We start from the raw sequence: 24999 nt of genomic DNA, 5'->3' as shown, positions 1-24999 counted from the left end.
GGGCACCGGAATCAAGAAATTTGATCACATCTCACCTGCACTCAGAGAACTCAAGTGGCTCCCAGTAGAAATGCAGGCAAACTTCAGAACAGCCTGCCTCCACACAAAGCCCTACACACCAGCAAGCCCGAATATCTGGCTGCCAAACACAAAAAAGCAGTTCAGACCAGGAACCTTAGAAGCTCCAGCACTCTACTACTTATCCCGCTGACACTAAACAAAAACCGCGGCCAGGTCCTTCTCCGGAAATGCGCCCAAAATCTGGAACTCTATTCCCCCTCACATCAGAACTATTCCTTCCTTTGCTTAATTCAAAAGTCAGCTTAAAATCCTGTTCCTCAATTGAACCCCTAGCGAACCCATAGGAGCAGTCAGAGCGCTGAAGTACACACCTCACTCCTCTCCGACGCTGCGTCTGCAAGACCCCGAACTAGAACTCTTCATCATTGTCATTTATTAGTATTTTTATTACGGGATTTCCCGCATTATTCTACTATGTTTTGTTCTGCACTGTAACTGATGTAAGCGGTCCGATATCCTCCGGGCAGGTCAACGCGATATAAAACTTCTCAAATAAAAAAAAAATTAAAACTCAGACCAGTTTCTAGAACTACTCTTCATGAGGAGTTTGACTTTAATATGATTCTATTGTAATTTTCATTTAAATCTTGCTCTTTTCCAAAAAGACTCTTTATGCCATCTGGTAGTTTAGGATCCCCTTAGAGTAGGCATTACAGATCCTTTCTGGAACAGGCAGTAATTTACTTGATTGACTGTAACCATGATTTTCTTGATATTTCTATAAATGGATTTATCTAATTTACTTATTTGAATAAAGAGACCAAAACAATAAACTAAATTCTAATTAAAAACAAATGTCTTCAAACTGATCCAAAACTCTCATCACTGACTGAATAAACTGACTGAATTGCTGATGTTTATTGAGATGTGTTCGATTATTGTTCCATTTTAAAATGGTGGAAAAGATCCATTACAGAGAATAAGATTTTGGTGCAGAGTTGAAGACCCCTATTGTAAGTTATGGACTGAACTGGTTAAAAATTTCCGTGCCAGCAGTTTCTGGCACTAGAGTATAGGTTGACTCCCTGAGTGGATCTATAAAATAATTCCCAAGTTAGAATAAAATTCTCGATTCCTGAATTCAAAGTCCAGAACTTGAAGATCTGAGTAGAAGGTACTAGAAGACAGTTGTGGTTTGAAGGTGTGAGTATTATTATGGCGATGTGTTGCTTTTGGTAGTTGTGTTTTGATTTAGACAGTGATATTGGGAGTATGATGGAGTGAGTGAAAAGAAGTATTAAGAAGCTGTTGAATAAATGACATTGAAGAATTCAGACTTGCTGTAGTCGAAAGATCCTGGAATGTACATAGAATTAAATAGAAGACTTGTTTACTGGACAAGGTGTAGTGTGTGAAGTACCATCACCTGTACCATTGACATAGAGAAATTAAGCATTGTTGTGATTGATTAACATTGATCGGTGGTAGTGGAAACTAAATTGCACAAACAGGGGAAGCTGCATTCATTTAGGTGATATCACACTGGTCGAGATTTCAATTGCGGTTAAGGAAAATACTCTGGAGTGATTTCAATACTGTTATTTCTTTAGTAGAAGCAATCAAAAAGGAGTTTTAAGTTTTGTTGAAGCTGTGTAAATGTAATAGAAATTGTACAGGAGGGTGAAATGCTGCAAGGAGTGAGATAAAACATTATATTTGTCATGCTAGATTGGTCAGTTGGTGTGCTTTTGCACTGGAATTGGTTGGTGATGTCAGGGTGTCACATTGGGATTGGTTTACATGAAGTGAATAAGGTATTTTGATTTGTTAATTAATTGGAAAACTAGTTGCACTGGAATTGCTTTATAAGAAGTGAAATAGGTGTTTTGATTTGATAATAAATTGAGAAAACTAGTAGTCCTAATTGGATCATTTTATTGAAATTTGATGTATACAGAACAGAAGAATAACATTTGATTGAAATTTGTCATGTCTCTTGTTGCATTTCAAAAATGAAATGTTTTAAAGAATTTAAGAGTTTAGGAAGAGGGGATGTTATTATTCCGGTAGAGAAAGGTGAAGACACACCTCTGAAGGTATGCCTGAAGATTTTATGACAACTGAGCATGGGTTCCATACTTGTTCTTGGCTTCGCCAATGGAGCCGAATCGCTGAGAAAAAAGGTGCATTGAGCTTTCCTACAAACAGCACATTTAAATACCAGAAATCTTGATAATTTGACAGGAGATTTGTACCCGATGAAGCCACCACCGAGACCCATTCAATATAAAGCTCTGAGTGTATGGGAAACGGTTGCAAGGGAGATGGAGAGAGAAAAATACAAGAGAAGGACAAAATGAGCAGTGCAGAATTATGTAGATGGACAATAGGCTGAGGAGCAGCATAGGTAGAGAAAGACTATCATAGAGGAAACAAGATTATATCTAGCTACTACTATGGACGCATCTAAGAAGGGAAGCGAAAAAAATCAACAAAAGAAAGCTGGGAGTGAGACAGAGCTGATTCAGGAGATGAGATTCCAGAGCAGATGGTAGCTTCAAGACTTCCGCCATATACAACCCCTACTGATCAGAGAATAAAGTGGCAACTGCTCCTGTAGATCCAGATTTAGCACAGATTGAAAGACCCAAATACTCCAAATTTCCCATCAGTTGTGGACTGGCTGTGACTAATGCAGTAGAAGGCCATACCATGGCCTACATAAAGCCTGTAAATTCCCGGAGGCATTGCAAATGCTCCTCAAAATGTGGATTTAAGACCAAAAGTTAATCAAGCCACTGGGGTCTAAATACCAAAGGGCTAGTTCTAATTTCAGAAATATTCTCAGATTATTATTTGGCATCCCCCACATACAGTGAAAGCACTAATAGATGGTGGGACATTAGTTTTCACAGCCCCTGCTACTTCTAGTGAAATAAATGCTAGTGAAGAGGGTTATATGCCAGTTTGGTTAGAAGAATGAGCGGAAAATAATAAGAGATAAAGCAAGGAGGTGCAGAAGAGACCTGACACAGAGAGGTAAAAGCCTTTAAATGTTGCTCAATTGTAGTTGGAATTAGAAGAAATAATAAGGGGATGTTTAGAATTAGAACATATCGAGCAATACCAAAGAAAGGAATTAATTTTACCTGTGTAATGAGATTACATGAAGAGCAGCTTTAATGCATGACAGATTTGCAGAATTGGCTCACTAATACGAGATTGATCTAGCTGAAAAAGGTCCATCTTCAAAGAAGCAATAAGGGCCCCATTTGATGATCCAGCATTAGAGAGCATGAGAGTTTCAGGAATGTGCTTACACATTATTGAGATAGTTAAATGCATTTGCAAATTAAGTGAGACTGAAAAATAGGAAATAAAATGGGCAAAGAAACATGAAAAGAAAAAGAGCGAAGCAGCTATAGCAGGGAAGTAAGATTAGGGAAGCAAGGGTGAAACCTTAGCATACCTACTTAGAGAAATAGCAGAAGGCATGTCTGTCCTTGGAGTGGGGGTGATTTGGCTGCATTTGCGTATCATTTTCTGAAACTGAAAGACAACCTGGTTCGATGGTTTGCACAAATGGAACGATTCATAAAGATTTCAAAGGTGTTGTGGACAGATTTGAATACTTTTTTTGACATTGTAGTAATAGTAACTGCTTATTTAGGGGCTGAGTGTAAGGCTGTGGTGCATTGGCCAAAAGAGGAACATGTAAGGAAGATTAGAACAAATGCACCATATCCTATAGTGATGGAGAAATATGAGGCAGTAATTACTTTCCCGAAAAGCAGAGTGCCACTGAGAGATTTGGATTGGACTAAAATGAAAGGAACTGCCCAAAAGCTGAAAGATACACTGCATGAATACTATAAATGATTGTTAAATGTGTTTCAGCAGCACAGTGGATGAGACTATCCAGAGGAAAATTATATGGTGATTTTTGGGTCGCAATTTGTTTTAGGAATGAAGCTAGAGATCTGTACGCACATAACTCAAAGCGTGATCACTTCGCAGAACAAGTCGCTTGAGGAACTCTTGAGATATGCTAAATACTGTAGTAGCGAGTTAGTCATGAAGCAGAGGAAGATAAAAGAGAAGCTTATGTTGACACAAATGAGGTTGGCTAAGAAAGGTGTTCAGAATTCTTCTTTTGCAGGACATCAACAGATTATTCAAGGAGTTTCAGTTCTAAAGCGTGGTTTTCAGGGATATCAGAGGGAACTTAACATGTCTCAAGTTAGAGGTAGAGGTGTTCCTATGGATACAGGTTCTGGAGAAGATGTTGCTGCTGTGAAAAAGATTGTTCCCTGTCATATTTGTCATAAAATTGGACACTGGAAAAGGGAATGTAGACACAATCCTAATAATGTTGGTAGAAATGTACAGTTGACGAAAGGAATGCAAATGCAAAATGTCCCTACATAGCAGATGCAAGTGTCTATTCAAGGATAGGTCCAAATGATACCTGCCCCACCAGTTCAAATGAACTCCCAAAATATGGGAAATACTCAGTTAGATTAAAATCAAATGACAAAAATAAATACACATTCATTTCAAAATTCCATGCCACAAATTCAAAGTCCAAATCCTAACATTTTACAGAAAAATCCCCTTTTGAAATTGATGATTCGGGTTCTGATAATTCCCACTGCCGGTGCCTGAGAGGGGAGGAAGATTGTGTATGTGACACAGTCTTAGATTTAGACCAGAGTGGTCCATATGTAGATGCTGAAGTATATGGCCACCCGTATCATGTTTGATTGATTCAGGCTCTACCAGATCCACAGTTAGAACAGTGGAAGTTCCAGATCTACCTCTCTCTAGGAAAACTATCCAAGTTGTAGGCATTTCAAATAAACAGTTCATGAAGCCTGTTACAGAAGAGGTCCCAGTAAAGACAGGTTCACTTGAAGAAAAACAAAACACCTGTTGATTGTCAGTGATTCTATCCCTTTAAGTCTACTGGGGAGAGATTTTCTGTGCAAGTTATATTGTGCCATTTACTGTACACTGAATGGTGTTGATTTTCAGACCCATGATGAGGATGTAGATTGCAAAATGGTTAGACAGCAAAACGAGGCAGGAGTGTTCGCTTTGCTACGATTGAAGAATTGCCTGATGATTTGAAAGAGACAGTGAATGCTGAGGTTTGGGATTTCACAGGGTAACCTTATAAAAGGTGTAGAACCAGTCCGAAGTACTGTAAAGTCAAATGCAGTGTTTCCCAGGATACACCCATGCCATTGATACCAGAGACTATTACAAGCATAACATAAGTCATAGGAGACATGTCACAGAAAAAAGTTTTGAGGGATTCATTGGAAGTCCATGTAACTCTCCATTTATGGGTTTGCAGAAACCCAATGGAATGTATAGGATAGTGCAGGAACTGAAGAAAATTAATGAGATTGTTGTTCCCTGTTGTCCAATAGTATGAAATTCAGCCACAATATTGTTTCAGCTAATGTGTATTGATTTATGTCAGGTTTTCTTCTCCATGCCATTTCTTCATGTTCAACAGAAAGTATTTTCATGGTGTTGTGTCCCACAAGGGTATACAGAGAGTCCATCCATTTTCAACGAGAGACTGAAAAGAAATCTGGAGACATTACAAATGCCAAGCAAATCCACCCTTGTGCAATACATTGATGACTTGCTTGTGGCATCAGAAACACGAGAAGCTATTATACAAGGCACAATTGCCTTATTGAATCACCTGGTTGAGAATGGAAAGCTGCAGTACTGTCAGAAAGAAGTTCAATATCTGGGAATCATCATTGTGAAAGGATTTAGAAAGTAGGCCCGGGTGCAGTTAGCAGAGTTTTGCTCTGTAGAACTCTGGAAAGTGACAGAAAATCTCAGCCAAGCTCCGTAGAGTTCCGCCAACAGCGAAATATGTTAAGTCGCACTGCTCGCACTGACTTGAATCACTGGGAGTGTGTCATTTGTGCAACGTATAATCAGCACAAATGGCACTTCGCATCACGCCGTTGGAGGCTTCCGCTTTCTGCTACTCAAGTAGACATTCTCCTTGAGCGGTATCTTCCTCAACGCGAGCTGCAGATTTCTCAATGCGAGCTGTTGCAACCTTCCTAAAATGCCTGCATTGAGAAATCTCACCGAGAGGTCCCGCATGATTTTTGTCTTGTGAACACTCCCCAATTTACAGTTGGTGAGCCGCGCGGGAGAAAAACTCTGCTCCACACAAGGAGTGTGAAGTGAGTAAAACTCAGCCAGCGGAGTGCAATTCGTTGCCCACCTCTGCTAGAAAGGAATTGCTAGTGAGAGTGGGTAAAATAAATTTACAGATGAATCCACCACTAACTCAAAAGGAAGTCAGGATGTTTCTGGGCATGGTTGGCAACCGTAGACAGTGGATACCAAACCTTTCTCTAATGGCAAAACCTTTACTAGGGTTGACACGCAGGGACATGTCAGATCCGTATCCTTGGGAAAATGACTGCTTAAAAGTGTTCCTAGAGTTGAAAGACAAATTGTGTCTTGCCCCGGCACTAGAAAAGCCTGATTATTCAAAATAATTCACACTAGTTTGCAGTGAGAGAGATGGGTTATGTTCTCTCAGGTTTGCCACAGATGCATGGAGATGCCCGAAAGCCAGTGGCATACTCCTCTACTACACGCAATCCCATAGCTGCAGGTCTTCCCAGTTGCCTAAAAGCAGTTGCTGCAGTGAGTATTAGTCTGGAAAAGAGTGATAACATAGTGATGGGTTACCCCTTAACTGTTATGGTCTCACACTCTGTGGAACTATTGTTGACACAATTGAACACAATTGCCTAGTTGTCACGGATTTATGCGCCAAACCAAGACCAGATATTAAAGATGAACCCCTAATTGAGTCCGATCATGTACTTTGTGTAAACAGCTCATGTTTAAGGGGTAACAATGCTACATTAACAACAGCATTTGCAGTTTGCACAATAAATTATGTTATCAAAGCTTCCTGACTTCAAAGAGTTACCTCAACACAAATTGATGAATTAATTGCCCTTACCAGCATGTGCAATTTAACTGCACAAATTAGATTCACTATTTGAACACATAGCCAGTATGGGTCTAATGTTGTCCATGACTTTAGGCAATTTTGGTCACAGCGAGGCATTTTGACTACGCCAGCTGCACCAATCCAGAATAGAATCCACATCAAGAATTTGTTGGAGGCTTTGCAGTTGCCCAGGAAAATTGCAGTGGTTAAATGTGAGCCCAGGCAGTGAATGTTGCCCCGCTTTTCTTTTCTAAACAGGAAGATATTATTCAATAGTACCATGGATGCACATTTTAGGATAAATTCCTTCCTCCCACCCAAAATTTCAGTTTTTTCCAGAAGAGTCCTTATAACTTCAATTGTATCTCTCTGGGGTATATTTGTATACAGTGACTCTACGTCTAGAGTCACCATAAATTCCTTCTCTTCTTCACACCTTATTCCCTCTATTTTTGCTATCATATCGGATGTATCTTCTATATAGGACTTCTGTTCCTGTACTAACGGGTTAAGGTATCTGTCCGCATACTTACTCAGAGGTTCTAATAGTGAATCAATGGATGCCACTATTGGTCTTAACGGCGGGTTCTCAAGGTTCTTATGGACTTTAGGTGTTATTTGTATAGAGGAACTTAAACTCCTCATCGCTGATCTCCCCATTCTCCCTGGCTGTCAGGAGAAAAGTTTCTACTTCCTTTTACAGTTCCTTTAGGCTGGCTTGGGGTACCCTGGTGTAGTGTAAATCATTAGATAAGAGGGACAAAACCCTCTGGTTGTAGTCCTCTGTATCAAGAATTGCAACCCCCCCTCCCTTATCCGCCGGTTTTATAGTTATTTGGGGTTCTCTAGACAGGAACTCTATAGCTTCTCTTTGTATTTTTGAGATATTAGGTTCTTGGTACAGGTTCTTGTTGAGAAGATTCCCTACCTCTATCTTCACAATTGATTAAAAAATATCCACATTTTTATCCACCATACCGATGTTAGGCGTAAAGGTGGATTTTGCTCTCAAACCTGAATCTGTAGGAGGTTCCCTTTCCGGTCTATTCTCAAAAAAACACCTCAGTCAGATTTTCCTGAAAAATGCCCTTAAATCTTTTTCTAGTTGGAATTTACTTATGCCTGCTGTGGGGACAAAATTAAATCCCATCCCTAGCACCTGTTGTTCTGCTTATGTTAGGGTTTTTCTGGACAGGTTTATTATGGGAGTTTTTTCTAGTTCCAGTATACCTTGTTTCTGGTTCTTTGTATTCTTGAGGTGCCTGGCTCTTCTGGTAGTCGTGATCTTGTTCCCTCATTACAGGTTTCCTTGTATAGGATCCTCTTCCCCTGTTTGAGAATCCCCTTTGGGGTCTCGGTGGGTGCTGACCTAAAAAATCCCCATGTTCCCTATTTGGAGGGGTATAGCCTCCTTCCTCTCTTGCAAGGGGTTCTTTATCCCCACTGCTCCCCGATGTCCCTGAGAAATTCATATGTCTGGGCCTTCTGGGTTAGAAACTCATTCTAGGTCCCTATCCCAGGTCTGTTTTGACTTTTCCTCATTATAATCTTTCTTTAGGAAGGGGTAAATTACCTCTTGACTAAATGTATTGATGTCCTTCCTCAATTTTTGTGTCTTCCTGTTTGTTAAATATTCATAGTACCCATTCATGTCCTGGTTTATCTCATCTATTTTCCATTTGGCATCTTCCAGGACAATGGTGTCAGTCAGGGCTATATTTCCCTTTTCTCTATCAGTATGGTGTTCTGAGCTGTTTCTATTATTAATAGCATCAAATCCCTGCTACAACGGTTGGATATGAACGTCCAGGTTTCTAAGAACTTAGGATTATTTACAAAAAGACATGGCTCGTTCCTTATCTGGAGCCCTATTGGTATTGTTCCTGCTCTCACATACTGTGCCATGAACTCTGCATGGAGCTCAGTGCGGATTATTTTCTTTTTCAAATTCACAATTTGATTCAATTTTTCTCCTCCATTAGGGATGACTGTTATATTATTGCCGTTCTTATTAGAGCTCAGTATTTTATTTAACTGCTCTTCACTGAAGCCAAAGGTCTTCAGTGTATCCATTTTATACTTGGATCGCAGACTTTTTTGTTTGAAGGAGAACTTGTGAGTCCACACTAAACCTGTCTCTCCAGCAGATACATCCGATATGATAGCAAAAATAGAGGGAATAAGGTTTGAAGAAGAGAAGGAATTATGGTGACTCTAGACGTACAGTCACTGTATACAAATATACCCCAGAGAGATACAATCGAAGTTATAAGGACTCTTCTGGAAAAAACAGAAATTTTGGGTGCGAGTAAGGAATTTATCCTAAAATGTGTATCCATGGTACTATTGAATAATATCTTCCTGTTTAGAAAAGATCTGTACATCCAGCGTAAGGGCACCAGTATGGGTGCAACTTGTGCACTGAGTCTAGCCTGTATCTACGTGAGCATGTTTGAAGAGAAAAACATCTATAATGAAATCAGCCCATTCTATGAGAATATCAGGAATTGGGTGCGATTTATAGACAACATTTTCTTCATGTGGTCAGTAACAGAAGAAGGTTTGATAGACTTCCTGGCCTGGATTAACCTAGGAGATGAGAATCTGAAATTCACTGCATCTTATAGTAGCACGAAAGTGAACTTCCTTGATATTACTATCAAAAGCGAGGGGGATCAGTTAAGGGTGGAACTCTATAAGAAGGAAACAGACTGCAATACAGTATTGCACTACAGTAGCTACCACCCCAAAAGCCAAAAGGATAACATACCCTTCGGGGAATTCCTACGGTTAAGAAGAAACTGTACTTCTATTGAAGATTTTTATAAACATGCAGAAGACACTAAACAGAAATTTAGAGAGAAAAAATTAATAAACCACTTGTTAAAAAGGGCACGTTATTACAATAGGGATAGCCTACTTGAAAAGAAAGATGGTAATAAAAAGGAGAATGAAAACATTGTCATGGTGAGTCAGTTCTCAGGGATTGCAAACCAGATAAAAAACATAATTAACCATTACTGGAAATTTTTGAATGAAGGGGCAGAGACAAGTCTTCCACAACCACTGTATGCCTATAGAAAAAATAAAAATTTATGCTAGAGGTTAGTACATACCTATAGAGAAGATATAGTGGAAAACCAAAGAACCATAACAGGGGAAAGAGCAGTCGGTAATCACAAGTGCGGCACATGCAGTGCATGTGACCTATGTTTAGTGACTAAAGAAGTGGTTCTTAACTCAGTAACACACAGTATAAATACGTTGAACAACTGCAGAAGCAAAAAAGTGGTGTATCTGATCCTGTGCCCTTGTGGCAAAGGGTACATCGGGGAAACAGGTAGGGAGGTAAGACTGAGACTAGGAGAACACAAGTCGGCCATTAAGACCAATAAAGAGAAAGCACCATTAGTGAACCACTGGAAGGAACAAAAACATAGTGAGAAAGATATTCGGTGGGTGGTACTGGAAAAAGTGAAAGAACAGACAAGATTGGGGGACAGTAAAAAGAGACACAAGCAACAAGAACAGTGGTACATTATTAAATTCAACACCATTAAATGTGGGTTGAATTCCAAAGAGGACTGGGAAACGCTTATTTAACAGGAGAACATAGTCAATGTAGAGAAAGGGAAGACTAAGAAGGCTCATGTTCGATTTTCTGGATCCAAATAAGTTTTCATCACTTGTCCAAAAGCTGGGCAAGGTGACAGCGTCCACTAATTTAGAACAGTGTATAGTAGCTGTCCTTTTTCCTTTTTCTTTTCTTTTTTTAAAAAAAACGAAGGTATTAGATATATACATATACCAGGCACGTTCACGCTCTAATATGGCGGCCATAGTAACTGATATCTAGCGGAGGGAGACACATTAAATGTAAAACCACAGTATGAAGTACCGACATCCCCATATACAAATCGGAAATCAATACAAGAATAAAGATAGCCAAAAGGGAAAGTATTGAAAGTATATATAAAAATATAGATATAGATTAAGGCACTGCAACCGCCCCGTTCCAAGATGGCGACCGTAAACATCCAGGCTAGAGCGCCATATACGCATGCGCAAGGAGCGAGTAAACAGCTGAGAATAATAAGGTCCATCAAACTTGTGAATAAAAGAAGGACGTTTGCGAACAGCTGAGAATAATAAGGTCCATCAAACGTCTGAATAAAAGAAGGACGTTTGCGAACAGCATTTGGAATTGAAAAAACGGGGCAGAAGCGATAACCCACGATACAAGAGGTGAGTGTCCTGAGAGCAAGGGAAAGGGAAAAAAACGTGGGTCACACAGTTTTACCAGGGTGAACTCTCTAAAATATAGATTCGAAGTCCGTACAAAAAGTAGCATCGGGGGAGGTTAAACTGGGAAGGTGTAGAACACGGCATGAGAGGAGCGGTAAAGCCCCCATGTTGAACTACCTAGATTTTGTGAACACACGCCACTTGTAAAAGGCGGGTATCAGTGTATTGTAATACTCGAATGGACAGAGATGGCTTATTGAGCAAAAGTGCGAATAACACATTAGGCTGTTGGCTTTTACTAGGAGGGTGGCGAAACCATGAAATCCTGGGGTATAGTGTATAAATTTGAAAGACGATAACTTCTAATTTGATGAAAACTGAATAAACAGGGAGGGTCGAGAATAAATAGTTAGAAAATAACGGAGAAAGGATATTGAATATAAAATAATGCTGTAAATATGATTGACCCACAGAACATATCCAGTTCTAATAAAGGTGGGACCTTCCAGAGTGGAGCTATTTCAAGTCCACCACTATTCCTCGTTGAAACAGATGTTTTAATATACAAAGGTAAGCTCTAAGACAATATGACACGGAACGAATGACCGACTAAGGCAGGGGGAGTAGTGACACCCTATTATTAACTTCCCTAACAGAATGCAGCTCCAGACATCCATAATGAAATGGAATCAGTGATGAGTAGGATAAGCTACAAGATAAACTTTGCCCGACCTGTATAAACAACTGAAAGGTATGCGATTATAACTTAACATAATAGAACAGTATGAAGGAAAGGATACAACAAATATAAAGGAAAAAACCCTCATTCTATTTCTTGTATCCAGGTCCATTCTTGATGAGATAATAAGCAGGCCCAGAAAGAAGGATAATTCTATCATGAAAATATAACATGCCTGTCATTTCCATCTAGAGGTGAGTAGAGTCAAACAGTGAAAATGGTGTGTTGAACGATTGACTTTTTACTAAAAGTGACCAATAAAAATGTAACGGAGGGATGGGAAGAACTTCCCCCAAACATTAAGAAGTTCAAGGTCTAAATTATAATCTTCACAAATATATAATCTCCTTGAAACTTTGTGAAAATCTTGTGAAATAGGCCATATGTATGGATAAACATAGATGTCATATACCAACTGTAAAGGAAAAGTTTCTATAAATAATGAAAGAAATGTGGTACGAAAATGATAGGATAAGAGGCTGAAGATAAATATTCATTGAAGTATTATCTTTCTATACAGACGGATTCCTAATGTGGAAGACGGTGAACCCCTCTAAACAACTGTTCTGTCCTGAAGAACGTGTTCCCATATCCAGGGGGCCAACACCGAAACGCGTCGACGCTTTTGACCTAATACAGAATCCAAGTGGAGCCAAGGGAAAAACAGATACTCATGAATTTTTTATACTGTGACTCCGAGCTGAATAGATAAAGGCAATTGGATCAGGCAATTTTGTAGCACAAATACCAGAAGCCACTACTTTTTCTGGGGGGTTGTTTGCAGAGTAATGTAATGTGTTGTTTGTTTTAATGATTAGGATGTTGCTAATGTTTTTAATTGATTGGTGACCATAGTGCTTTAAGTCATGCCGACAATCTTGCTCAAATGTTATGAAATAAAATGTACAATGATTTTTTTAAAGTATTATTTTATTTAGATATATGGTCAGGAAAAGTATTTTTTGCTGAAATTTTAAACGAATGTGTATAGGATAATCGATTTATCCTACTCTTCTTTTTTTAAAAAAAATAAAAAAGACTGTAAACGTTACATTCTAGTGTAGAAACTTTAACTGAATGGTTCTTCTTGAATAATGTATGCTGGATGAATGGGATGCTGATAGCCCTATAGCACAGTAGTTTTTCCAGGGATTTTTCTTTGACTTTCCATGTGTACAGTACCCTGTTCCCTGGAACACGTGGGGTCTTCTCTCTTTTCTTAAAACACTTTATGTAGCCAACCAGTGTGCTTTTGCAATAGGCCTGCAAATTTTCTCTGTTTGTTGTGACCATGCCTCCTTACTGGTTGTTGTTTTCTCTGACCATTTGGCTGGCGGCCATTTTGTGTAGCCAGCCAGTGTGCTTTTGCCAGAGGCCTGCACATCTTCATTGTTTGTTGTGACCATGCATCCTTCCTGGTTGTTGTTGTTCTCTGCCATTTTGTGTACCTAGCCAGCGTGTCTTTGCCACAGGCCTGCATGTCTTCTCTGAAATTGTGACCATGACTCCTTGCTCAGTGTTAGTTGTTGTTGATGACAATGTTGCACTGGCTGCTAGCCATTTTGTGCACCAAGCCAGTGTTGGCCTTTGCCATAGGATTGCATGGATGATTGACAATGATAGCAGTTTAGTAAATGAATATGCTGGTGGATATTTAGTTTTCACTTATCTTTAATTTTTAAATGTTGATTTTTAGAATTTTAGTTGTTTACATTTTTAATTTGTTTAGTTTCTTTATTGTCACTATTTTTAAACACAATTTATATATATATATATTTTAAATTTTAGGCTTTCACAGTTTTAGTTGTAGTTTTTATTTTAATGTGTTTAGGTTTTTTTTCTTTAAAAAAATTCTAAAAAAATATATATTTTTATTAAATTGTGTTTTTTTGAATCTACAGTTTTTTCCCCATTTTCCTAACATTTGGCATCAACCCCATGCTTGAAATAGGTGTTCTGCAATTATAAAACTCCACCGCAGGAGGAAGGGAACAGGCCTGTGCTTTCTTGCAAATGTTGATCATAGCTCCAGATTCCGGAAGTAGTGCTTCTACCAATATCCGAGGATCAATTCATCTTGTGATTCAAACAAATCCCTAAATGCACAAACTCTTCTACTTGCTCCAAAGCGGTGCCCTGCAGAAATATATGCACATTTCCTGTTTTATAGGGTTGGATTGTTTTTTTATATTATATTCAAGACCCCTATTGCTACTATTGATTAAGAAGTGATCAACTATTGTATGCAGACCACACAGAGTTTGGGAAATTAAAAGTGTTTGTTGCAAAGAGCAAAGTAGAGATTTTGTGAAGGTCCAGTTTAAGTGCATAATTGCCAGGAAAATTGAGAGCCTTAACTAGATCGTTAATGCAAAGTGTGAACAGGAGAGACAGCTCAGATCTCAGTGGTGCGTGTGACTTTCATAGTGGTATAGGGAAGACTTGATAGTGTGGAACGTTTGGCAACTAAGCAGCATCGGAAATTAGTGTGAGGGGAACCTCTTGAATTGTCTAACTATGACTTCCTTCCTGAAAGTGGATGTGGATGGGTTGCATCTAGTCACCAGATTTTCTGGGCCATACTGGATTTTAAAAATGTTTGCAGTTTAATTAGTAGGAACTTGTACTTCAAGAGGATCATGTTCCATCAGAAAGGGTCAGTTTCTGTGTCAGGTAGAATGGGATGTTTTGGTGGGGCACTTTGTTGGTTATACAGGCAATTTTAAGCTGGATCCTCGCCTTGTAGGGTATCCATTTCAGAGAACAGAGCTCAGGGGTGATATAGTTCCTTTTTTGAGCCTGTTTTGGGCCCTGCTGCAGCATTCAGGGCAGCCTATAATAGAGCAAAATTGATTTTTAGAATGCCCACGAGGGTAGAACTGACATAGTCAAATTTAGATCACAAGTGTTTCAACTTCTGTTTCGAGATCAGCTGTGGGAAGGAAATGTTTAAGTTTCCTAAGTGCATGTATTTGATGATTAGCTCCTCTGGTGGGGGCGCTGATGTTATTTTTCATGGAGTTTATCATCCAAAGTTATTTCAAACTACTTTGTTGATTCATTGATGCGTGGAGTAAAATTCAGGCCAGCAAAATGTGGTATCCAGTCTGTTATACAGGGATAGATACTTGGCACTGTGATCAGCAAAAATTAAGTTTTTGCGCCATTGAGTTTGATAATATGAAGGGTCACCCATTGTTGCGTTTCTCTCAAGATATTATTAAGGGTGTTGATATTATCAGGAGGCGTAATTTTCATAGATAGTTGAGTCTCGTCAGCGTACATGTGGTAGAAGGTGGAGTGACTTAGAGGATTTCAGTTAGGGGCTCCATGCAAAGGTTAAACAGTGTGGGGGAGAGAGTAGAGCCTTGGAGATGGCCGGAATCACTGATCATTTATCAGAGAGAGTGTGGTTGATAAACACACGCTGAGATCTGTTTAAAGGGAATGAGGAAAACCATTTTAGCTTGGTACCAGAGAGACCCACCCTGTGTTCTAAAAGGTTCAGCAGGGTTTTGTGATTGACTATGTCAAAGGCAACTGATAGGTCAGGTAAGATGAGTAAGAATGATTCATTCGGGTCCAGTGAGCATAGAGCATCCTCAACTATATGGACCAAGGCAGTTTTGGTGCTACAACATGTTTGAACCCTGATTGGAATTGGTCGAGGACATGGAAATGGAAATGTGACTTCTAGGCCGTAGGTTCATACATTTTTCCAGGAGTTTGGTCAATGTAGGGATGTTGGCGATAGGGCAGTAATTTTTGGGACCGGACAAGCCTGAGTTGGGTATCTTTTTAGATTGGGGTGACCTGGCTCATTTTGAGGCAGCCCAGTAAGGAACTTTGGGTGAGTGAGTCATTGATAATCCTAGTCTATTAGGGTAGATGGAGGTGAGAGAAATTGAGGCATGTAGAGGGAAGGGGTCGGTAAAGTGGTTGGAGTATTTCAGAGAAGGTACAATTCTGTTTTCCAGTAAATACTGCAAGAAAGTAAGATTTTCTAGTTTGTATTAATCCTATTCCTAAAGCCTGATTGCATTTCTGAGAGAAGATCGGAAAACCTTTTCTGAGAAGCATTGGGGAGGCTGATTGTTCTGCAGTTCACTGGGCCGTATGTGCAGCACTTCTTAAATAGAGCAAAAGGAACAAATGATGGACAGGATGTTGAACAATGCAAACATTCACAACAAGTCACAATTTGTTCTGAATTTGTCACCCCAAGTTGAACAGATATGCCCAGACATGGGTCTCGTTCTCTCCATGCCACTGGAGTTAAGCTAGCCCAGCTGATGAGGGGAGAAACCTGGAAAGCAGTCCCAGGATTCCTGTTTCTGATCCAGGCAGGACCTGGCCTGGTAGAACTGTTCCCATGGGGAACAGAGTGAAGACTGATTTGGCAAACACAAGCAGATGATGGACAGAGCGCTGAAACTTTTCAGACACTCGCCCTTAGTCACCCTCATGGGTGCAGCCCGAACTGCCAAGCCAGGTCTTCCCTGAACCGAGGATTGGGGATCGGTTTCAGGGTAACACTCTTCATCTTCATTTGCACATGTCTGGGTTTAAACTGGAATGGCATGGGGAGTGTAAAAGTAGGTAGAACTAGGGGACCCATATGAGGGGTTTCAAATGGAACAGGTATCCTGCAAAAGAGTTGGGTCCGAGAGCTTTAAGGTATGGAATCACCTTTATTGCCTTCAAAATGCCTTTGAATTCAAAAGTCAATGGAGTGGCTTCTCTTTCAAGAAAGGGAAGACCTTTTTCAGGGGCTCTATGCAAGGGGGTCCGCTTTTTTCATATACATTCTGGAGCTGGTCCACCCATGTCTCTGGTTGTAAGTTGTAATCAACATTTGTAACAGCATAATGGCTGCCATGGACCACTATTCCCCAGAATGGTTTAGGGTCTCCTGCATTAGCTGCTATTACCAGACTCGCCCAAACTCTACGTGCCCGAGTCAATGTATCTTTCTAGTTTATGGCCTATGAGATCTTGTTTCTATTCCTTACTTTAATTGACTGAATAAGGTTAGATCTGGACATCCTACACTAGCTGTCAAACCATATGCAACGAAAGTGTGAACTGCTGGCCTTGCTACCACGATTGATTAGATATGCCTGAAGGCACGTCAATTTGTTTTTGCAAAAGTTGATTATAGACACAGGGTCTGGAACCAAAGACCCACTAGGAGTCATTTGTTCCAGAGTGTCAGGCATAGATCACAGATCGGTGCCAATACGTCTGAAATCCTGCAAACAGTTTCCCACTTTAAGGCTTACTTGTTGTTCGAAAGGGACAGCTCTCCCACCAATTTGGAGGTGCCAACCAGATTTTCTTGAGCACCTAGCCAATTAAGGATCAGCTTGAGAGCGTTGTGGTCATAATCATGATGCTCAACAACCACCATGTCTGCAAGGGAGGGCCACAGATCTAAAGATACAAATATATAATCAATATAATAATGGTGAGGGGACCAACCTGTGACAACTGGCAGTCCCAAAATATCCAGGGAATTTAGTTTGAGCCTTGTAATTGTACAGTTTAGCGAACTTTCAACCCAGGTAGTTGAACCCCCGCTGGAGGGCCCCAGCCCTGTGAGCTAGCTGGGCAGAAGTTGTGAATCCAGATCTGTGTACTGGATGTGTACACCAGATTGGTTGCAATATACTTACATCACATACGTCAATGAAAACTTCCCAGCCCCCAAGACTCAGTTTGGAGTTAAGGCCAGCAATGCTCCAAGGTAATACATTCCAGGCCTCAAGTTACAAAATTGCAATGGGGAACAATGTAAATGGTACTGCTAGGTTTGTTAGCCATCATACGTCAATTGAGAACCCCTGTGCTGAGATGTAATAAGATCCATCTCAGCTATAACCCTGGGCACATTAAGCTTTAGGGATATATATAATGCTGCTATCTCATGAGATAAAAAGTTTTTACATTGTTTTAACTTTTATTAGCTGCAATTTTATTAATCAATATGAGTAGGGTTTTATCAACCAATGTCATTTTCTTTAGAGCTGAACAGTATTTCATTGGGTATGTATTTATATTTATATATTTATTCAATTTGCTGCTAGTCTTGTGATATTTTATCAGGTATGCTCTATCTTGAACTTAGTGAATGTCTTTTCATGTTGACCCTCTACATATGGACTATTATGTGGCAGTGATGTAGTAGTATTAGGTTCGCTTCGTCTGTAACCTACGGATTCCTATCTTGAGACGATTCTGCTTCAAGTATCCTTCAAGCTTGCTTCCACGAATCCAGCGAAACCCCTTCTTTGATTGTGGGCTGTACAGCAGGAAGCAGTGATTCTGAGCACTTCGGAACCCTCGACTCTCCTAGCAGGAGAAGCTGTGGTTGCACCGGGACAGGCGAAGTGCAACAAGCAGCAGGGAAGTGGCGTGGTGGAGTCGAGGTCGGAGGTCGGCTGACCGGAGGACCCGTGCTTCTCCATTACCGCCTCCCTGCGACAGGAGCCCCGCTCAGTGTCCCATAAAGGAGTGTGCTGAATTGGACGGCGATATTTATCGGCGCTACAAATCTGATCGTAATATTCATAAGCCCAATATTTGACACCATGTTAGCAGACATGTTGAGGAGTCGGGAGGAGGCAGCTACTGGCATTTTTGTCGATTCATCAACAAAAAGAGAGATAGGGAGAGGCGCGAACACTCTTAGTCCCCAGGGGTTTACAACAAAGTAACAACAAAAGAGTGTCCCTATAATGGAAGGGATGCACGGAGCACAATGAGTCAACACAAGCCCATTAGGTTTGTTTATAAAGCCCTCACTCACCGACCTGGTCGGTGACTTGCTTCATCATCGGGCCCCACCGGGTGTGACCGAATGTCACCCCGGTGTGCTGCGACGCCAGAGTTACTGCGGAGCTGGTCTTGTGAGGAGGGAGGGCTATGTGATAGGTGGCGTGAATAGTGTCAGAAGTGGTGGTTTAAAATTGTCTGAGATGTATCAAAAATTATTTAATCGGTGATCATCAAGGACAGGACTTAAAAAATGTGATGGTGAACAAGGCCAACTAATTGGATGGTCTTGCACCAATAACATTAAGTGAGAGTGTGATCGGTCAACATGTTTCAGCCGTTAAGGTATATTGACCTGGCATTCGTCAGGACCTATGGTGTAACCCCGGCGGTCTAGGCACGCTAAGGCCCATCCGCACGTGGGTCGTGAAAGTGAAAAATTTCGTCTGTGAAGTAAAACAGGAGGAGGGCTCCACACGCCGAGGCAGGGAGCAAACAACCTCAGGTTTCTGAAATTCAGAAACAAAAAATTAAAACCTGTGAAGATAAAAGTACAGACAAACATACAAAGAGACAAACGAGGAGATTAAAATCATTTGTCAAATGGCTCATAGTATTTACAGCCTGTGACTTGTGCTCTGGGTGCCAGGGGGTGTATGAATCATACATACTAGCAGAGGTGCGTGACTCTGCATGTGGTCTGGACTCATAGGACTACAACTAAGTCTTACATAGTGACAATGCAGTCTCACATGTGGACTATTAGACTTGCTAACAGTGTAGGTGAGCATAGGGGATTGTGAAAGTGATGGAGTTGGCAACTCGCAGTGTGATGGACATACACACTCAACTCTATCACACGGGCGATCAATGGGCCAATGGCCGGTGACCACTCAACATAAGAAAATGAAAGGTGAGAAAGGAGGGTTCTCACTTCACAGGGGGTGGTATTGCACCCCACAGACCACGGGAGGGGGGGGACAGCGCTTTTTGGCACATCCTAAAGTAAAAGAAGACAAGGGGTAGAACAAGGGACAAACACAGTCAGCGTGTTTGCGGAAAGTACTTAGCTCGTTTTAAGTATGTTGCAGTCGCAGTATCACTCACGCCCTCTGCGCCAGTCTCCCGCCGATAAACCTGGTCGGCCCTCTGAACCGGGTCTCGTCGATCAAGGGACCGGGAGTTTGAGGCGTTTTTATTATTGAACGGGGATTGCGCAGTGATGCGTTTCCGGGTAGGCAGGTTCGCGTAGTGCGCATGCGCCAAGTACGGAGGACTAGAACGGATCGCTGACTACGGAGAGGCGGACCTGTTTCCGGGTTGGGTAGTGTGTTGTGCGCATGCGTATGGCTTAAGGTCGTGAAATGCTAAGGGAAACAGTTTCGGATAGATATGAATATCCGATCATGGAGCAGGCGGCAATGCACAGTGATTCTTGGATGTAAAGTGTTGGGAACTAAATACAAACAGCGCTAACTTGTTTTTAGACCAGTATGATGATATTGCGCCAAAGGTAGCGTAGAGACAGATTGAAAGACGGTTCAATGTGATATCTGACTCAAATCCATAACGGTTCAAAAGAGCATCTGGAGAGTTTAGGCTGGGTTTGTATTTAAACAGCGCGAGAGGGGCTATCGCCACAGGTGGTGAATAGTAGTCTAGGGCAAAGGTGCCAAAGGCACTGTAATTAACTGACTAAAACATGTTCTAGGGTCTCAGGAGTATCTGATACAAGGTATAAGGAACAGAGTTTTTATTTCAGGACCGAGGCCCAGGGTATGTCATCATTGAGGCCAGATATATGTGTCCCCAGGCGGTAAACCCACCGCTGTTCCTTTTCGAAAAGTCTGTCCGAGATGTTGGAGCCTCCAGTGATTTGTTCTATCACGGTCCATCTCAGATCGTTCGTGGTGTGACTGTTCTGTAAGAAGTGGTCGCTCATTTTTGTCGTTATTTTCTTACACCTGATATTGCTCCTATGCTCACATATCCTCTGTTTCACCTTTCTGGTTGTCATTCCGACATACCGAAGAGAGCAAGGGCATGTAATAAGGTATACAACATTTGTTGAATTGCAGTTTGTATGTGCTTTTTGGTGCCAGGTTTTGCCCGGTTCCAAGTCTAAAGACTTTGAGGAGACAGTCAGGTGACAGACGGAACAGTTTGCACACGGAAAATGGCCCGTCACTCTAGGGAGATTCCACGCATCAGTAATGCTTCTCATTGGAGGGACTGTCAGCTGCCTGGGTCTTGTATGTACAAGAGCGTCTTTCAAGCTGTGTCCCTTTTTAAATGAAAATAGAGGTTTTTGCCAGTCTTTTTTCGTGCTTGCGATGATTTTCCAATTTTTATTTATGGATTTCTTCATCAAGTTGGACAAAGCACCATAGGTGGTCACACATGTTAATGGCACCTCTGTCGTGGTTTTTGTAATCGGTTCAAGAAGGGCTTCTCGGGGTTGATTTCGAGCTCGTTTGAAACCCTTTTGGAGAATGTGATTGGGATAGCCTCTCTGTTTGAGCTTATTTGTCAGGTCGGATGATTGTGTCTTGAAATCATCTAGACTGCTACAATTCCGTCGAATTCTCAAATATTGCCCATAAGGTAGATTTTCCTTCAATGGGCGAGGGTGGAAACTGGCGAACTGCACTAGGTTGTTTTTCGCAGTGGCCTTGTAATGAGTTTTAGTAGTCAATGTGGTACCACTGATTGAAATTACCACATCAAGAAAGACCACCTCCGTGGTACTCACTGTGTGGGTGAATTTCAGATACCTACTGATGGTATTAATCCACTCGAGAAATTCCATCAGGCGTTCCATGCTGCCCTTCCAAATAAGCAGCACGTCGTCTATGTATCGTCTCCAAAAAGTGATGTTTCTTGTAAACGGATTGTTAATGGACTGGATATTTTGAGCCTCAAAGTCCGATACATACAGCCCAGCCACGCTGGGCGCAAATGTGCTGCCCATCGAGGTACCAGAGCACTGTAGGAATAGCTGTCCTTTGTAAGCAAAAAAATTCTCTTTGAGAGCGATGGTGGCGCATTCTAGTACAAGTTCCTTGGGGGTGTTGTAATCCCATGTGACAGAGTTGAGAGCTGTTCCAAGTACCTTTATTGTTTCATCTTGGGGGATACTGGTGTATAAGCTCTCTATGTCTAGAGTAGCTAGAATGACGGTGTTAGGCTCAAAAGTGATAGTCTGTAATTCATGAAGGAGGTTTTTCGTGTCCTTTAAATAGGTAGGGGTGTTCTGGACAATCGGTTTTAAGAACTGGTCACAGAAGGTGGATAATGGTTCTAGTAGAGAACCTATCCCTGACACTATAGGGCGGCCCGGTGGTGGCAGCCTGTTTTTATGAGTCTTTGGGAGTGTGTAAAAATACGGGATGACCTTCTTACTGGTTGATAGATAGTCCGCCTCATTTTTAGAAAGGTGGCCATTTCCTTCAGCTTCCTTAACCAAGTTAGTGATACGATTTTGTAGATCTGTTGAAGGGTCTGCAGTAAGTGGGGTGTAATTATTGGTATCACTCAGTAATCCCTCACATACTTTGTCATAATCCGTGGTGTTTTGGATGACGATACCACCGCCTTTATCGGCGGGTTTGATTGTAATTGCATTGTTGTTTTTGAGTTTCTCCAATGCCTGATATTCAATAGTGCTGAAGTTCCCATAGGTCTCTGGTTCAGAACTGGTTTCCAAATCCTGGAATACCGCTTGTTCAAAGGCTGTAATTGCAGCAGGTATCGAGTGTGGGGGGGGTACGAATGTTGATTTTAATCTCAATCCAGTGTCCCCTTTTCGCATGTCTGCGTCCGGATCCTCTTTGCCCTCGAAAAAAGCTTTAAGTTTCAATTTTCGAAAGAAGTCGGTTAGTTCACAATGTAGTCTAAATTTATCTGGCCGAGCTGTAGGTACGAATCCAAGCCCCTTCTCTAATACTGTAAGTTCTGTAGTAGTAAGTTGGTAATCAGAGAGGTTGGTTACTAGACTTGTTGGTTGCTTGTTCCTGCTTGGGGTGTCTTGCTCCTGGTGTGGTTGCCGACTGCATCGTCTGCTTGCCAGGAGACTTGGTTGAGGTTGGGGGTTCTTCTGTTCCTGCCTCTTCCTCTCCGGCCCCTCTCTAAAAAAGGTTGCTGGTATTGATTTGGTGGAGGCGGTTGGTGCCAGCCTGGATTCCATCCCATCATCGGGAATTGTGGTTGTGGAAAAGGAAAAGGGGGAGGGCCAAAACCCCCATGTGGTGCCATTGCCCAATTGGGTACATGATTGTATTGGTATCGTTGGTTGCCCCTGTTGCCTCTATTACCGCGCCTTCGTCCTTGTTTATAAGAACTTGAGCTGGACCCGCTACTATTTGATGAATTGTCATCAGATGCCTCTGACTCGTTAGTATTCTTTACTGGTACTGTGTATTCGGGATCCGCATACGGGTAGACTTTGGTAAATTCAAATTTCTTAAGATCTTTTTGGAATTTTGTTAATTTGGACTGTAAGAGATTTTCCTTATATTCAATCAATTCTCGGTTGATCTCATCCAGTTTTTTCTTGTAGCCAGTCACGGTGGCTTTTATTTCTGATTCTGTTTCTTGGATTTCTATTAATAGGGTCTCTGACAGGCGCAAGGCAGTCTTTATTATGAGTACGAGCCAGTCTCACGTGCAGTGCCATGCAATCATGGCCCAATCTTTACGAAACTGAGCATCATTCAAAAAGATGCGTGGGGCATTAGTTACCAGAAGGCCTTTGGGTGCTGAGTTCGAGGTGAGGTACTGTTTCATTATAGTGCCATGTAGGATCGTGCGTATACGATCACGTTTTTGTTCCGTTAGTTTTTCCCAATCTGAAGTATGTGCTATTGCCTGAGAGATAGCCGGGTCTGCAAAAAGGTTGGAATCTGCCATAAGTGCATCTATTTCCGCTTCAGAGAAAGTGAGTCCCAAGTTCGACATTGTGCAGGGAGAGGTGGCTAGTGAAAACACTAGCACCTAGGGGTTTGCAAACTCTCACAGCTGTGCGCTGCTATATATTCATCAACAAAAAGAGAGATAGGGAGAGGCGCGAACACTCTTAGTCCCCAGGGATTTACAACAAAGTAACAACAAAAGAGTGTCCCTATAATGGAAGGGATGCACGGAGCACAATGAGTCAACACAAGCCCATTAGGTTTGTTTATAAAGCCCTCACTCACCGACCTGGTCGGTGACTTGCTTCATCATCGGGCCCCACCGGGTGTGACCGAATGTCACCCCGGTGTGCTGCGACGCCAGAGTTACTGCGGAGCTGGTCTTGTGAGGAGGGAGGGCTATGTGATAGGTGGCGTGAATAGTGTCAGAAGTGGTGGTTTAAAATTGTCTGAGATGTATCAAAAATTATTTAATCGGTGATCATCAAGGACAGGACTTAAAAAATGTGATGGTGAACAAGGCCAACTAATTGGATGGTCTTGCACCAATAACATTAAGTGAGAGTGTGATCGGTCAACATGTTTCAGCCGTTAAGGTATATTGACCTGGCATTCGTCAGGACCTATGGTGTAACCCCGGCGGTCTAGGCACGCTAAGGCCCATCCGCACGTGGGTCGTGAAAGTGAAAAATTTCGTCTGTGAAGTAAAACAGGAGGAGGGCTCCACACGCCGAGGCAGGGAGCAAACAACCTCAGGTTTCTGAAATTCAGAAACAAACAATTAAAACCTGTGAAGATAAAAGTACAGACAAACATACAAAGAGACAAACGAGGAGATTAAAATCATTTGTCAAATGGCTCATAGTATTTACAGCCTGTGACTTGTGCTCTGGGTGCCAGGGGGTGTATGAATCATACATACTAGCAGAGGTGCGTGACTCTGCATGTGGTCTGGACTCATAGGACTACAACTAAGTCTTACATAGTGACAATGCAGTCTCACATGTGGACTATTAGACTTGCTAACAGTGTAGGTGAGCATAGGGGATTGTGAAAGTGATGGAGTTGGCAACTCGCAGTGTGATGGACATACACACTCAACTCTATCACACGGGCGATCAATGGGCCAATGGCCGGTGACCACTCAACATAAGAAAATGAAAGGTGAGAAAGGAGGGTTCTCACTTCACAGGGGGTGGTATTGCACCCCACAGACCACGGGAGGGGGGGGACAGCGCTTTTTGGCACATCCTAAAGTAAAAGAAGACAAGGGGTAGAACAAGGGACAAACACAGTCAGCG

Source organism: Lissotriton vulgaris, chromosome 8 (assembly GCF_964263255.1).
Source record: "Lissotriton vulgaris chromosome 8, aLisVul1.2, whole genome shotgun sequence".
In the NCBI taxonomy this organism is placed as follows: domain Eukaryota; kingdom Metazoa; phylum Chordata; class Amphibia; order Caudata; family Salamandridae; genus Lissotriton; species Lissotriton vulgaris.
Note: the sequence above shows the minus strand (reverse complement) of the source record.